The following is a 17,718-nucleotide window of genomic DNA, read 5'->3' on the forward strand; positions in this document are numbered from 1 at the left end:
TTTCCAATTCAATGTTTCCCAAGTCCATCTGTATTACTCTGTTGAAAATTGAGGGTGAATCGCAGTACCCTTGTGGCAATCTGGTGTGTTTCCATTTTGTGTTTCTGTACGTGAAGCTTGTTAGATCTTGTGAATCTGGATGCAGGGGTATTGAGAAAAAGGCATTTTTGAGGTCAATCACTGTAAATCGTGATGCCTCTGCTGGAATGCCACACAATATTGTGGCCGGGTTTGCTGCTATGGGGTATTCTGCTTCCACTATGTTATTCAAGGGCCTGAGGTCCTGGATGAAACGCCAAGACCCTCCTTTAGCTTTGCGCACTGGATACACGGCTGTGTTACATGGTGATTCTGATGGTACCAATATGCCATTATTTATAAGGGCCGTTATTGTTTCATATATGCCCTCATCTGCCTCTTTTGATAGTGGGTATTGCTTCACTCTAGGGAGTATTGCACCTTTTTTCAATTTTATTCTTACTCCCCCTATACTTTTTATGCACCCCACGTCATAGGGACTAGTAGTCCATAATGATGTTGGGACTTTTGCCATGTCCTCCTCAAAAAAAGGAACTGGGGTGGATGTGGGTGCTTCAAGTGCCATTGCAATTTTCTGTGCCACCTGTTTGTATGTCACTCTTAGCCATATATCTACACTCATCATAAATACCATTTCACCCTCTTCCTTTTCTTCTGAAAAGAGCTCCTTGTCTGACACCTGGGTGAGCCTGCATCCCTCTGCTAGGGCTATCACTGCCCTCCATGCTCTTCCTTCCCTGTCTTGGGCATGTACTGCGATATAATCAGCAGTTGCTATAATGCTCTCCATGCTCACTGAAATCACCTTTCCTTGTGGTTCATTGGCTGGTGTTTCTGGTCTAAACAAATAGGCTGTTGGCCTCCTCCAGATCTTTCTTTCTATTCCTGGCATCCATGCGAATGCCATGTCTGTTCCGTACTGGAACAGTTCGCCATCTACTGGCTCAGCCCTAATCACTGTCTGTCCACAGTATGCTTGCATAATTTGCCGTGCAGTGAGCATGTTTATTCCAGGAGTGGAACAAATTATGCCGTCCTCCGTAAAGGAGATTGTCATATGCAACCTGCTCATTATGTCTCTCCCAAGTATGTTTACTGGTGAGTCCCTTGAATATAAAAGCGGGATGGACATGTCATAATCCCCTATCGATAAGGGGATGTTATCAGTAAAGGGAACCAACCCCCTAGCCCCAGAGAATCCTTGGGTGTTCATGGCCTCACCTGACATCTTAAATTTACCTTCCCTTATGCAAGACCGGGTCGCCCCGGTGTCAACAAGGAATGATAATTTTTTGTCACCTATCGTTACCTCTATGCGTGGTTCCTCCGCACTATTAGGTGTTACCAACAGGATGGGACACACCAAGGCCGTCTGTGGGCTGTCCTATTGTGGGTATAATGATTGACCACTTCCGGTGTAAGGGTTGTGTCCCAGTACCGTCACCCTTCCCAGTTGTGTTTGCTGTAGCTGTGTATTGGTAGAGGTTATTTTATGGTCTTGAATTTGAGTGGGTTGCTGTACTTGCTGCACTTGATGTTGTTGTGTTATTGCTACCTGTTGTTGTGGTGGTGAATATGTCTGTGGCTGTTGTTGTGTTGCTAGTTGTTGCTGCACATTTCCCGGCAGCAGTGCCTGCTGTTGTTGGTGGCCCTGCTGTTCCCTTGTAGGCCCTTGTTGTCCCTGTTCTCCCCATGCTGGTGTGCCGGGTCGCATTCTACATGTGCGTGACATGTGCCCTAGTAATCCACAAATCCAACATACCGGTGGTTCCCTGGTCTGCCATGGAAAACTCCCTGAATTGTCCTGGTATACTGGTTGCCCGGTGGGGTAGAAATTTCTGAATCCTCCCCCTTGCTGCTGTGTGTTATAGCCGTATCCCCTCCCCCTCATCATTCCTCCCCTTCCCATGTTATAATTATGATATCCAGCTCCTGGTGTTGAGTATCCTCCTCCCATGTTAGTCGTATATGGTGGGGGCGGCTGTTGTGCTACAATCTGTGGTGATTGTATTTGGGAGGGATCTTGTGCAGCCACTACTTGTGTGGGGTTTTGGGTCATTGTTGTAGGTGTAGTTATTAGTGCACCTTCCATCATGTATTTAGTAAGTTTTTTCTGCACCAATTTAGCCTCTTCCGCTTTTCTATCCTCTTCCTTTTGTTTCATCTTTTCTTGCCATGTCCTACAATGATGTACTATCGTCAGTTGTATTTCTGGCCATGCTTTTGCTTCCATCCCCACTACTTTCTTCAGTTGTTTCTGCACTGCTTCTGGGAGCCCTTGTATTAGTATATGATAGAATATTGCTGGTGTTTTGTCCTATTGTTCTCTAGTTTCCATACGCCACTTCTCTTGAATTTCCTGGATATAATCAACAGGATCTTCGTTCTCACGCATCTTGCGTGATGTAATTGCTCCTATGTCTGATGTGTCTGGGTACTGTACCCTCAGCGCTTGCCATAATGCATGTCTGCAGTTTGCGAATGGTGCCCCATCGTGTGATGTGTTTGTTATTGTGACTCCGGGGAAGCCTGCTCTCTTCCAGATGTCATCTGCTGCATCCCCCAATATTGATATTAGGAGACCCTTTACATCTCCTACTGCCAGTTTCTGTCCTGCGGTGTGTTTTTCCATTTCATATATCCATTTTCCCGCACCTCCACTTAATGATGGGAGCCTGCACTTTATATTTTCCTTGTCTGCATGCTTCCAAGGGACGTATTGTGGTCTAACCCCTCCCCTCTCCAGAAGTGGCATTAGGTTGTGTCCTGTTTGACTCCCTGGGTTCCCCAAAGTCGAGTCCGTGTACCCCTCCTCTTCTTCCGTATCGTCTACATCGTCTGTTGTGTCCATATTTCCCTTGCTCGTAACTGTTTCTCCTCCATCTCTACCCCTTCTTTTATCATTTCCTTTATTTAATGTGGGCGTGTGTATTCGTTCTTCCTGTCTGCATCCAGGGAGGTCTCTAAGCCTACCTGCATAGGGTGTGTGTTCGTGAGGGGCGGGTGCAGGTGTAGGTGGGCATGTTGCACGGGATGAGTGTGGGGTGGTGGAGCATGTTGGACGGGATGATGAGGTTGTAGCTGCACGTGTCTGCCTTCCCGCCATTCCTTGCTCTTCCCCCTCACTTCCCCCCAGTTCTTCCTTTCTCCTGCAGGCCCATGGTGATTCCCTGTTTGTCCGGGTGATGTACAATTTATCTAGGCTTTCCCTTTCCCTATTTCTTCCTTCCTTCTCCATTCCTTCTTCTTCCTCACTACAAAAGTCATCCAGGAGCGACAATCCCCAATCTGTCTTTTTCCCCCTAATCGTCACTGTTTTTAAGTCTATTAGATCCGTTCCTCCCGTTTTTTCTTTACCAATTGCTACCCTTTGTGCTGATCTTTTTTTTTTTCCAATATCCTTTCCTCTTCTCTCTTCCTTTCCCATCCACCTCTTTCCCGCTCTAATATACTCTCTATCATCCTCCCTTCTTTGTATTTCTTTGTAGTTTCTGATAGTATTCTCCTCTTCCATATTTCCATTTCTTTTTCTTTCTCTTCTTCCTCTCTTTTCTTGACATCGCAGTGCTGATCTGGATACCCTTTCTGCTACTGCCTTTACCCTTTCAGCTTCTCTCTTTCGCTCCTCACTTCGTTCCCTCATTTTTTCCAACTCATTCTTACTTTCTTTCCTTTCCCATGCTCTCTCTCTTTTCTCTCTCTCGAGCTGCTTGATCAGTGCATTTTGCTCATCCCTTAATTCTGCTAATCGTTCCTCCAAAATCTCTTCCTTTTGTCGTGACAGCTCTTCCTCCTTTCTTTTTCCCCCTTCCCCTTTCATTTCGCTCTTTCTGTCATTATCCTCGTCCATTTTCCTTACTACCTCCTTCTCTTCTCCTGTTAATGAACCTCGTAATTTTAATAATACCTGCGCAGCTACCCACTCATCATGTCCTATTGCTGCGATTTGTTCTTCGCTAGTCCTCCCCTGCCCTGCGGGCATCTTCGTATAAGTTGGTCCCGTCGTACTAGTCTGCTCCCCTCCCGTGTGGCCACCTGTAGCTGTATATGGTGGTGGGCTGTATGCCGGGTTCGAGTACCCCTCAGCCGCCCTTAATTGTTCTCTCACTATTTCTCGTAGTTCCTTTAAAGGATATAACTCCCCTTCCTCTTTTTTCACTACCTTCGCTAGGGGCATGTCGTCGCTCGGTTCCTTTTTTATTTCCTTTTCGTTTATGTTATGACTCTTTTCTCCTCCCTCTTGTCCGTTCCCCGTGTTCTGTGTGCCTTCACTCTCTTTTTCCCCATTCTCTTCTTCCTCCTTAATCTTCTTCTCTTCCTTTGTTTCCCCCACAGTGAACATTCTGTTTGGTCCTGGTCGGGACCCCTGGAACATCCTCCATAAGTTAAACACCTACGTGGTGTGTCAACTTCTTCCCCTTGTATGTGTTATGCAGATGGGTTAATAGTGAGTGTTGGGTATATGGATCGAAACTGCCATTAGGCGGCCATGGTGTCGTCATTTTGTTGTCCGTCCCCTGTGTCCATTCTATGCTGTATTTGATCAGTTTCTCCCTATGGGGTGACAGTGTTTTACATATATGCTGTAGCGGAGTAGTGAGGGTGTTCCCCCACCCTCCCGATCCTGTCCCGTATGACATAGTAGCACTTCAATTGTTATCCTCCCTCTATATGGTAGCGGTTATCTTGCTAATAGTGTACGCTATACAATTTCAGATCTTTACCTGGCCCCGTAATTTTGGGGACTTGCGATTGTCCGCTAAAACAAAATAGTAAAATATAGCATTTGCATTTGTATATTCTTTTCTCTCTTTTCTTCCTTCACCGAACACCGTTACGGCCCCCTACGGCCGAGGCGCACGTAGCCCCCTGCGGCTGCGTGCCCTGTGTGACGTTCTTATACAGCCGTCCCACTTTATTTTACCCCTCCTCCTCTTTCTTCACTTGTCGTGGCCGGCGTTCTCCGTGCGCGGCCACGTCCCCCTCTTCACCTTGCCCCGATCTACTTGTTACCGTTTATCTTCGTCTCCACTCCCTTACCATTATTCTCTTCCCCACCATTCTCCAAAAAATGCCTTGTGTTCGAGATATCCTATGAAAGCCCTACTGGTGACGTCAACGACCTCTTCCAAAACTACTGGTAAGTTCTTTACATGTTTTTTAAAAGTTTGAAATAAGTTTGCAATCTACCCCCGTTAACCCCACAGCTGTCCTCTTGTCACGCCTGGAACAAGGTAATCAACAATATAATCAGACTGCGCACGCTGCGTCGCCTTGCGTGTGATACGCCCCTCCACAGGAGGGCTTAACCAGCCGATTATCTTCCGTATTAGGCAACCAGCTAGCTACCGCCTACAGGGAAACGTCATCTATCTATCAAGTTTTCTGGTCGATCAATAGGGATCCTCATCTACTCATTGATCAATAATCACCAAATCGTAGGAAATCACACACACACATGCCCTTACAGGTGGTCGTGACCTAGGCCAATCAGTGTCTACGAGCGGCCGCACGTGATGTTTTCGTGCTCCGCCCCCTCCTCTTTCGTAACGTAGCGGACTGCTCTCGCACTTGTCCAGCTACCATTCACTTCACCGTCAACACTAATTTATCAAACCTTCGCCGCGCACCTGTGTAACACCTCCCACCTCCCGTATTCTATTCCTCCCCCCTCCCTCACAATTTCACATTGCTTGTTGGGCGTGGCGTACTCACCAAGTTCTCTTGATGCGGGGCCGCTCGACTGCGTGCACCCCTCCAAGCGGCTCGCCACCTCCCCTCGTCTGGACCACGTCTGGACACTCGCCAACCGCGGGCGGGATACTTCTCAACCGGCTCCCGAAGGCCAATATCCGGATTGCGCTGTCCGGTCTTCTCGCAGTTCCGCGATGGTCCTGTAGTCCTCAAAAGAGGGCAGCGGCAGAGGGGGCCGTGCCGCCGGGCCTCCTCGCAACGAGAGCACTCAGAAAAATAAAATAAAAGCAGATCTTAAACAGATCTCAGCAGTGCCTCCAACTTGTCGGGGGGAAATTCTCCCGGGGTCAGCTGGGCCGTCCGTGGACCTCCGGGCAGGGAGGCCCCAACTCCTCCCGCGTATCCCAAAAATGAGTATGAGACACACACAAGAAGCAAGGTGGTTCTGCTGTTTATTAAACAACGGCAGGGATGGGTCTAGGATCGTACGCGTCCATCCTGACTCTCGAAATTCGTGGGGCTCGCAGGCCCTTTTTGCCTCAGTATGACGCGCTACTTGCGTCACCTGGGAAAGTTAGCAAAAAACCTATCGCCACTCTGGATTGGTTCCTCGAGTGGTAGAGTTAGTATAGCACACATATAGAGGAGATTGTTAGTGGTTAAGGGTCAGTCAGGTGGTATACTTGGGTTGTCCCTTCTATTAGATACATGAAAATTGTTACACGAAGACCCCTGATGATTGGCTAATGTTAATGGCGTCAGTGATGAGTGCCCCATGTTCTGATTGGTCCACTCGCGAGCCCCCCAGCCTGGGACCATCGTTGTTCCCAGCTTGCGGTGTACCTGTCATTTGCAACAATATGTAACTATGTGTTTGTGCAGACAATACGTGGATTTGCTCATATACTTGAGAGAAGACTATTCCCACCGCCGTAGGTGTCCATTGGGTCATTTCATTGTTGCAGCCTGTGTCTCAAAACGTGGGACCCAGGCGACTTCTCCTCGCAATGCATGGGTTAGGAGAAGCGTCAGCAAGCATTTTAGATGAGTTCTTTGTGCATCTTGCGTTTCTGCATTTTGAAAAACCTATGTGAAAAATAATAAAGATGCGCGTCAGTGGGTGTGTCCGTCACCTACGTCATAGCACTGAATATGTTCTTCGTGTGGATTGGTGTGGGAGTGTCCAGTGTGCATGGTTGCAGGGGTGTTCTGACCGTTGGCTAGGTCGTCATGGCATCTCTAACGATGTGTTTATTTACTGTTGAATGGTTCAGTCGAGTTCATCCATGCCGCAGGTGTCGGCTTGGGCAGGGCAGGCTGGTGGGCAGGCTGCTGGGCACATCCGTATGTTCCTGTACCAGGGTATTTGGTCATCTGGTAGATAGGCAAATTCCTCTCGTGGCGGGTGTCTGGGCCGCGATCCTCTAGGCCAGGGGCGTGAGGGGATTGGTGGGAGTCTTTTGTCCCATTCTCCCACTTCAGTCCCCCCTCTGGTTGACTTGTCGACCACAAACATATCTTTTTCCTTATCTCCTCTTACTCTCCGTATTTTAGTTACTCCTCCCAGGTGTCCATAGTGGTTGACATGGTCTTCAAATGACCAATACATATACACACAGCTTCCTCCAGGTGTGCAGTATACCCATTTCCCGATGTAGCTCCTTGGGTTTCTTGGGTTTTCGAGCTTCACGGATGGGGGGTCCAGGTGGTTGGTGATGATCTGTTTGCGTAGTTTTTCTCTTTCTTTTATTATTGTGTCTGTGTGCTGGCCATCATCCGTCGGCATCAAGGGGTGCATACCAACCATTTCAATCATTTTGTCTGTAGTGCGTGCTTTCCGGGCCTTCCAAAACCTTATTATGATCAGTGCAGCTCCAGCCAGTATTATGCATCCAACTATAATCTTCAGTCCGTCCGACAGCCATGATGGCATCCATGACCATAACATTGAAAACCAGCTGTCATCCTTCTTCACTCCTTTACTTTCTTCCATCATTTTGGAGTGCATCTGGGCCAGTTGTGATACTGCTTCTGTCAGTGTACCATTGTCAGCATTGTTAGCAGGAATAAATGTGCAGCATGATTGTCCTATCTTTGCGCAAACTCCTCCTTCCCTTGCTGTAAGGAGATCTGATACATATCTGATACATATCTGTTCTGTAGTGCTACCATCCTCACTGCTCGCAGTTCCTCTTTTATTGCGTTGAATCCATTTACTGTAGAATGAATTGTCATCATTAGCTCCCATCGAGTTATCTGGAGCCATTTTGCGTTTGCGTAAGCTTGTAGTCCCGGATGTATTATTGACGAGAAGAGCATTGCTGCTCTGCTGAATAGTCTGTGTTCTGGTGGGATGAAGTGAGTGCTGTTTCCGACCTTCCCCATAGGTAATTTGCTGTCAGAGGTTCTCCTTGTCTCTTCTTTCTATTCAGGACATTGTTGTTGTTGTTGTTTTCGTTCTCTGACCCCTTCTGAGGTTGTACAGATCCTTCATCCATTTTAGGGAAGTTCGCCATGTTCACATGTTTCTGGGGCACCACTAGTGATGGTACATTAATGTGTACCATTGTGCATATACCATTCCACAGAGGGGGCAGTGTGTGGTATGCCTTGTTTCCACAGGCCCAGTAATGGTCCATTAATACTGCTGTTCCTGCTCCACCCTCAGGTAACTCTATCACGCTTGCACAGTTGGTGTTGTATCCCACGTCCACTTCTCCTCTATGTTGGTAGCATATCTTAGGTGCAAACAGCGGCAGTATGCTCATTGGGTCTTCATCCTTCTCCATCCACGTCAGCATGGGTACGTACTTGCCCCAAATCGTCCAACATCTGTTATTGTGTTCATCAATAGTTGTAATATTTTCTCTTGTTACCATGTTGCTGCCAATCACTCCTATGTCCCATTTGTTGTCCATGTACACCTTCCCTGTTATTGTTACCAGTGGTCTTTCCCAACATCCTTGTGTACCAGGAACTTCAGTGGCGTACCAGTCACATGGTAGGTATTGTAGTGTCACTTTCTTCATTTCTCCCTTTTCAGGACCACTTGTCATGTATCTGAATGCTTCAGCATGCAAACTGCTCTTGTGGTAACTCAAATAAGTCTTGAGGAAGTTGTTTTCGTATGGATATGTGTCTCGCGTTTTCCACACCAGCCTCACCACCGTCCCTTGAAATCGCCCTCTCGTTTGGAATAGTGCCAGGTATATTATACATTGTGCTGTCTTTGCATCTATTTCTGTGGCAACGAACGTTCGAGAAGCGCTCATGGCGTATGGGATCAATGAGCAGACGTAGCAGCTGTCTTCTGTTCTCTGCTTACCTATTTGGGTCATGTGTTGGTACCACATGTTGTTCGAGACGTGTGCTGAATCTGTTATGTAATTATCAATGCCTTTATTATCTGAGTATGTGCTGCGTTTAACTCTATTTCCCTTATGTGGAGGCTTGCTAGTACTACCTGACGTAACACCTGTTGCAGCCGTGGGTGGGGGTACATTAGGTTTGGGTGCAGCCAAAATATTGATAGCATAACTTTTCTGCCATACAGAGGCAGCCAAAAAACCAGTGATCATCAAAACCCCTATCATTTTTATTACAGAAGCTAGTCTCACCGGCATTTTGCTCTTACCTTGCTGCAGTCCGGCAGCTTATTCTTGCGACGTTAAAGTTGCCCGCCTGAAAATTCTCAATAAGCTTGTTATTAGTGTTAGTTGTTGTTTTCAAGCTCTCCCTATCAAGTAGTCGTTCAGTGCCCAGGCGAAGAGCTGTTCCCACGCCAATCTAAGCGATCTGTCTCTTAGGGCAGGCGAGTGTTGGTGAAGATGGGGCATTGATTGTTCTATGGCCAAGATAAATGCTGTGTAGTAAACACGTACCCTCCTTCTTTTTAGGTACTTTGGCCTTTTTATGTGATAGACAAATTGGTGTGATAGGGCTTCAGGGTAATTCTCGTCTGAGGGTAGCATCTACTCCTGGGCAATGTACGCTGTTAGTTATCTGTTTTCTCAGCAATACAATAATACGCGGTACCTGCATGTGCGAAAAAAAGAAAAAGAAAACATACAAGTGTTTACATGTGTATATGTGCAAGACAATGTCCTTTAATTGGGTGGTGGCTGTAGTGGGTAGGAGGTTTGTGGGCAGAGGGTTTGGGGCTCAACTGGCGGAAGTCTCTTTACTCTTTGCTCGTGTGACCATGGGGTGGGCGGTATGGGAATTACCAGTTTCTATTTCAGTAGTTGTCTCTGGGGATTCTGGGGGGTGGCAGGGTATGGAGACACTGAGGTCGTCAGCTGTGGTAGAAGTCTCTTTCTCCGTGGGTGACGCTGTCGCTGTTCTTCCAATGGCCCTGTCGGTGACGCTAGGGCGGGTCTGGAGTTTGCAGATCTTCACGTCGTGTAGGTGATTCCAAGCATGTTTATCCTGCAACTTTACTGCTCTCGTAGATACCTCCTCTACCAGGTGGGGGCCAGTGAAGCATGGGCTGTTCCACTTTCTATTGAAATTGCGGAGTAGCACGTGGTCACCTTTAGCAATTTTGCACAGTTTTTCCTTTTCCAATTCTTTATCCGCGTCTTCTTGTTGATCACTCTTAGACCCGCCCCGCGTGCGCTCAAGCTGTTGAGACACAAACACTACACTAGTAATCAAAGAAGACACATATTGGTACATTTCATCACCAAGAACAGTTGCAGTGTTTTCATAGTCTGTGAATGCTCTTGATGTTGGCGTTAGATGAAGGCGCATTTGACGTCCGGTCACCACCTCGTGAGGAGTGAGGTGGTGGTCGGAGCCTGGTCTATTCCTCAGCTCAAATAGAGCTAGCGGAAGGCAATACAACCAACTCTTCTTTGTTGTTTGCTGTATCTTTGCAATTGCCTCCTTCAGTAGGCCATTCAGGCGTTCGCATACACCGTTGGCCTGGGTGATATGCACATGCAAATTTATGCTGGATGTTCAGTAAGGATGTGATGTGCTGGAACATTTCATTAGCGAAATGCGGGCCGTTATCCGACCACAGTACCTCGCACACTCCCCACCTGGGGAAAACCTCCCTCACTAGAAATGTAGCTGCTCTAAATGCATCTGGATGTGAGCAGGGTCCTGCCTCAATCCACCTGGAGAATGGCCATACCACTACAATCATATACCTATTTCCTTGACATACGTTGATCATATCAACGTAATCAATATGGATGTGCAGGAAGGGTCCCTCTGGCCGGGGTATAGTACCTTTTATCACTTTCAGCGTGTGACCGGCCGTAAACTGTTGACATGTGAGACAATTGCTGATACAATTTGTAACATGGGAATTTAACTCGGGACAGAACCAATCTTCCCTAATTCGTGCTGCAATAACTTCCTTGCCTGTGTGGGCTGGGTGGTGGAGTTGGCTCAGGGCGGTGTTCAATAGTGCCAATGGCATTACCATCTTTCCAGTGTTACCCTGACGCCATAGTGCGTCAGTTGGTGACATTGTACATCCTCTTTTTACCCATATTTCTTTTTCTGCCATTGGTGCAGCCGCTTGTAACTCCATTATCTGTGTGGCAGGGAGATGGGTGTACCCCTCTCTCATCAACATCTCTTTAGCTATCCCCCTCCCTCTCCCTTTCTCTGACTCTGGGGGGTTCCATATCTCACCGAAATATGCGGCATACTTCGCATGTGCGTCTGCTGCTGCATTCCCTTTTGAGATATGATCTTCTCCATTAGTGTGTGCAGTACATTTGACCAAAGATAATTCTTGGGGGTCATGTATTACTTCAATTAATTCAGCTAATAAGAGAGCATGTTGCACTGGGGTGCCGTCAGCTCTCCTAAACCCTCTTCTCCTCCATTTGGACAATCCTGAGTGGACAGTAGACGTGACTTATGCGCTGTCAGAATATATAGTTACTCTTTTGTCAAAGCTTTCCTTCAACGCCAAGATCAGTGCAACCAATTCTGCTGCTTGAGCAGAGTAATGTTGTGGTAATTGTACACATTTCACCGCCACACACACCAATTCCTCTGTCATTTTTACCACTGCTGCCCCAGTTCTCCTTATCCCATCACTCTGGTCTATTGTTGATGACCCATCAATGAACAAGAGCTCTCCTCCATTCAGCGCATCCTCTTCAACTTTTCTAGTACATGAGTACATTTCGGTAGTCTGCGTACAATCATGTGCATAGTCGCCCTCCTCAATAACATCCGCTATAAACCTTGCAGGATTAACTGTGCTGCATCTGACAATTGATAATTCTGGTTTAGATAAGATGATCTCATAACCTGACGCCCTCTGCGTGGTTAGTGTGGATTTAGGCTTGTTCAATATTGCAAATAGTGCATGTTCCACAAATAGTGTGGTTGGGCACCCCATTGTAATAGATGATGATTTCTCTACCGCGAAGGCAGCTGCGGCGAGACCTTGTTCGCAAGGGAAATGACCTAACATAACAGGATCCAAGTGACCGCTGTAAAATGCTACTGGTTTGTATCCCATGCTTGTTTTTTGAGCCAGCACTGCTTTCATTACTGCTGAGTCGCAATGTGAAAATATAAAGAATTGTCGTTCATAATCTGGGGTGGCCAGTACCGGAGCAGTTGATATTGCGTCTTTCAGTTCATCAAAGGCCTCTTTCATTTCCATTGTCCACCCCAATTTTTTCTCCCCTTTGTTAGCTTCTCTTAATGCTTCAAGTAGGGGTCCTATGTATGAGCTGTAATCAAATACCCATGCTCTACAGTAGTTGCACAATCCCAGGAACTGCTGCAGTTCCCTCACTGTTTGTGGAAATGGCGTTTTTGGTATAGCCTGTGCTCTTTGTGGTGCAATCTTTCTTCCGTGTTGGGATATCAGCTGACCAATGTATAGTACCTGTTCCTGAACAGTACTGTAACTTTTCTTTGTTTACCTTGTAACCCTTTTCAGCCAATATTGTCAGCATCTTCAATGAGTCCTCCCTGCATTTTTTTTCGCTTGTGCTGCAAATTATTATATCGTCAACATACTGCAACACTGTGCTTTCCAATTCAATGTTTCCCAAGTCCATCTGTATTACTCTGTTGAAAATTGAGGGTGAATCGCAGTACCCTTGTGGCAATCTGGTGTGTTTCCATTTTGTGTTTCTGTACGTGAAGCTTGTTAGATCTTGTGAATCTGGATGCAGGGGTATTGAGAAAAAGGCATTTTTGAGGTCAATCACTGTAAATCGTGATGCCTCTGCTGGAATGCCACACAATATTGTGGCCGGGTTTGCTGCTATGGGGTATTCTGCTTCCACTATGTTATTCAAGGGCCTGAGGTCCTGGATGAAACGCCAAGACCCTCCTTTAGCTTTGCGCACTGGATATACGGCTGTGTTACATGGTGATTCTGATGGTACCAATATGCCATTATTTATAAGGGCCGTTATTGTTTCATATATGCCCTCATCTGCCTCTTTTGATAGTGGGTATTGCTTCACTCTAGGGAGTATTGCACCTTTTTTCAATTTTATTCTTACTCCCCCTATACTTTTTATGCACCCCACGTCATAGGGACTAGTAGTCCATTATGATGTTGGGACTTTTGCCATGTCCTCCTCAAAAAAAGGAACTGGGGTGGATGTGGGTGCTTCAAGTGCCATTGCAATTTTCTGTGCCACTTGTTTGTATGTCACTCTTAGCCATATTTCTACACTCATCATAAATACCATTTCACCCTCTTCCTTTTCTTCTGAAAAGAGCTCCTCGTCTGACACCTGGGTGAGCCTGCATCCCTCTGCTAGGGCTATCACTGCCCTCCATGCTCTTCCTTCCCTGTCTTGGGCATGTACTGCGATATAATCAGCAGTTGCTATGATGCTCTCCATGCTCACTGAAATCACCTTTCCTTGTGGTTCATTGGCTGGTGTTTCTGGTCTAAACAAATAGGCTGTTGGCCTCCTCCAGATCTTTCTTTCTATTCCTGGCATCCATGCGAATGCCATGTCTGTTCCGTACTGGAACAGTTCGCCATCTACTGGCTCAGCCCTAATCACTGTCTGTCCACAGTATGCTTGCATAATTTGCCGTGCAGTGAGCATGTTTATTCCAGGAGTGGAACAAATTATGCCGTCCTCCGTAAAGGAGATTGTCATATGCAACCTGCTCATTATGTCTCTCCCAAGTATGTTTACTGGTGAGTCCCTTGAATATAAAAGCGGGACGGACATGTCATAATCCCCTATCGATAAGGGGATGTTATCAGTAAAGGGAACCAACCCCCTAGCCCCAGAGAATCCTTGGGTGTTCATGGCCTCACCTGACATCTTAAATTTACCTTCCCTTATGCAAGACCGGGTTGCCCCGGTGTCAACAAGGAATGATAATTTTTTGTCACCTATCGTTACCTCTATGCGTGGTTCCTCCGCACTATTAGGTGTTACCAACAGGATGGGACACACCAAGGCCGTCTGTGGGCTGTCCTATTGTGGGTATAATGATTGACCACTTCCGGTGTAAGGGTTGTGTCCCAGTACCGTCACCCTTCCCAGTAGTGTTTGCTGTAGCTGTGTATTGGTAGAGGTTATTTTATGGTCTTGAATTTGAGTGGGTTGCTGTACTTGCTGCACTTGATGTTGTTGTGTTATTGCTACCTGTTGTTGTGGTGGTGAATATGTCTGTGGCTGTTGTTGTGTTGCTAGTTGTTGCTGCACATTTCCCGGCAGCAGTGCCTGCTGTTGTTGGTGGCCCTGCTGTTCCCTTGTAGGCCCTTGTTGTCCCTGTTCTCCCCATGCTGGTGTGCCGGGTAGCATTCTACATGTGCGTGACATGTGCCCTAGTAATCCACAAATCCAACATACCGGTGGTTCCCTGGTCTGCCATGGAAAACTCCCTGAATTGTCCTGGTATACTGGTTGCCCGGTGGGGTAGAAATTTCTGAATCCTCCCCCTTGCTGCTGTGTGTTATAGCCGTATCCCTTCCCCCTCATCATTCCTCCCCTTCCCATGTTATAATTATGATATCCAGCTCCTGGTGTTGAGTATCCTCCTCCCATGTTAGTCGTATATGGTGGGGGCGGCTGTTGTGCTACAATCTGTGGTGATTGTATTTGGGAGGGATCTTGTGCAGCCACTACTTGTGTGGGGTTTTGGGTCATTGTTGTAGGTGTAGTTATTAGTGCACCTTCCATCATGTATTTAGTAAGTTTTTTCTGCACCAATTTAGCCTCTTCCGCTTTTCTATCCTCTTCCTTTTGTTTCATCTTTTCTTGCCATGTCCTACAATGATGTACTATCGTCAGTTGTATTTCTGGCCATGCTTTTGCTTCCATCCCCACTACTTTCTTCAGTTGTTTCTGCACTGCTTCTGGGAGCCCTTGTATTAGTATATGATAGAATATTGCTGGTGTTTTGTCCTATTGTTCTCTAGTTTTCATACGCCACTTCTCTTGAATTTCCTGGATATAATCAACAGGATCTTCGTTCTCACGCATCTTGCGTGATGTAATTGCTCCTATGTCTGATGTGTCTGGGTACTGTACCCTCAGCGCTTGCCATAATGCATGTCTGCAGTTTGCGAATGGTGCCCCATCGTGTGATGTGTTTGTTATTGTGACTCCGGGGAAGCCTGCTCTCTTCCAGATGTCATCTGCTGCATCCCCCAATATTGATATTAGGAGGCCCTTTACATCTCCTACTGCCAGTTTCTGTCCTGCGGTGTGTTTTTCCATTTCATATATCCATTTTCCCGCACCTCCACTTAATGATGGGAGCCTGCACTTTATATTTTCCTTGTCTGCATGCTTCCAAGGGACGTATTGTGGTCTAACCCCTCCCCTCTCCAGAAGTGGCATTAGGTTGTGTCCTGTTTGACTCCCTGGGTTCCCCAAAGTCGAGTCCGTGTACCCCTCCTCTTCTTCCGTATCGTCTACATCGTCTGTTGTGTCCATATTTCCCTTGCTCGTAACTGTTTCTCCTCCATCTCTACCCCTTCTTTTATCATTTCCTTTATTTAATGTGGGCGTGTGTATTCGTTCTTCCTGTCTGCATCCAGGGAGGTCTCTAAGCCTACCTGCATAGGGTGTGTGTTCGTGAGGGGCGGGTGCAGGTGTAGGTGGGCATGTTCCACGGGATGAGTGTGGGGTGGTGGAGCATGTTGGACGGGATGATGAGGTTGTAGCTGCACGTGTCTGCCTTCCCGCCATTCCTTGCTCTTCCCCCTCACTTCCCCCCAGTTCTTCCTTTCTCCTGCAGGCCCATGGTGATTCCCTGTTTGTCCGGGTGATGTACAATTTATCTAGGCTTTCCCTTTCCCTATTTCTTCCTTCCTTCTCCATTCCTTCTTCTTCCTCACTACAAAAGTCATCCAGGAGCGACAATCCCCAATCTGTCTTTTTCCCCCTAATCGTCACTGTTTTTAAGTCTATTAGATCCGTTCCTCCCGTTTTTTCTTTACCAATTGCTACCCTTTGTGCTGATCTTTTTTTTTTTCCAATATCCTTTCCTCTTCTCTCTTCCTTTCCCATCCACCTCTTTCCCGCTCTAATATACTCTCTATCATCCTCCCTTCTTCGTATTTCTTTGTAGTTTCTGATAGTATTCTCCTCTTCCATATTTCCATTTCTTTTTCTTTCTCTTCTTCCTCTCTTTTCTTGTCACGCAGTGCTGATCTGGATACCCTTTCTGCTACTGCCTTTACCCTTTCAGCTTCTCTCTTTCGCTCCTCAGTTCGTTCCCTCATTTTTTCCAACTCATTCTTACTTTCTTTCCTTTCCCGTGCTCTCTCTCTTTTCTCTCTCTCGAGCTGCTTGATCAGTGCATTTTGCTCATCCCTTAATTCTGCTAATCGTTCCTCCAAAATCTCTTCCTTTTGTCGTGACAGCTCTTCCTCCTTTCTTTTTCCCCCTTCCCCTTTCATTTCGCTCTTTCTGTCATTATCCTCGTCCATTTTCCTTACTACCTCCTTCTCTTCTCCTGTTAATGAACCTCGTAATTTTAATAATACCTGCGCAGCTACCCACTCATCATGTCCTATTGCTGCGATTTGTTCTTCGCTAGTCCTCCCCTGCCCTGCGGGCATCTTCGTATAAATTGGTCCCGTCGTACTAGTCTGCTCCCCTCCCGTGTGGCCACCTGTAGCTGTATATGGTGGCGGGCTGTATGCCGGGTTCGAGTACCCCTCAGCCGCCCTTAATTGTTCTCTCACTATTTCTCGTAGTTCCTTTAAAGGATATAACTCCCCTTCCTCTTTTTTCACTACCTTCGCTAGGGGCATGTCGTCGCACGGTTCCTTTTTTATTTCCTTTTCGTTTATGTTATGACTCTTTTCTCCTCCCTCTTGTCCGTTCCCCGTGTTCTGTGTGCCTTCACTCTCTTTTTCCCCATTCTCTTCTTCCTCCTTAATCTTCTTCTCTTCCTTTGTTTCCCCCACAGTGAACATTCTGTTTGGTCCTGGTCGGGACCCCTGGAACATCCTCCATAAGTTAAACACCTACGTGGTGTGTCAACTTCTTCCCCTTGTATGTGTTATGCAGATGGGTTAATAGTGAGTGTTGGGTATATGGATCGAAACTGCCATTAGGCGGCCATGGTGTCGTCATTTTGTTGTCCGTCCCCTGTGTCCATTCTATGCTGTATTTGATCAGTTTCTCCCTATGGGGTGGCAGTGTTTTACATATATGCTGTAGCGGAGTAGTGAGGGTGTTACCCCACCCTCCCGATCCTGTCCCGTATGACATAGTAGCACTTCAATTGTTATCCTCCCTCTATATGGTAGCGGTTATCTTGCTAATAGTGTACGCTATACAATTTCAGATCTTTACCTGGCCCCGTAATTTTGGGGACTTGCGATTGTCCGCTAAAACAAAATAGTAAAATATAGCATTTGCATTTGTATATTCTTTTCTCTCTTTTCTTCCTTCACCGAACACCGTTACGGCCCCCTACGGCCGAGGCGCACGTAGCCCCCTGCGGCTGCGTGCCCTGTGTGACGTTCTTATACAGCCGTCCCACTTTATTTTACCCCTCCTC

General features: G+C 46.8%; 1 protein-coding gene across 2 annotated transcripts in view; it reads left to right on the plus strand.

The window, feature by feature from the left end:
• NALCN (sodium leak channel, non-selective) overlaps positions 1–17,718 on the plus strand; it is a 3,431,684-nt gene that overhangs the window by 2,395,549 nt on the left and 1,018,417 nt on the right. The window lies entirely within an intron of this gene.

Source organism: Ambystoma mexicanum, chromosome 7p, assembly GCF_040938575.1.
Source record: "Ambystoma mexicanum isolate Mex_15411 chromosome 7p, UKY_AmexF1_1, whole genome shotgun sequence".
Classification (NCBI taxonomy): Eukaryota; Metazoa; Chordata; class Amphibia; order Caudata; family Ambystomatidae; genus Ambystoma; species Ambystoma mexicanum.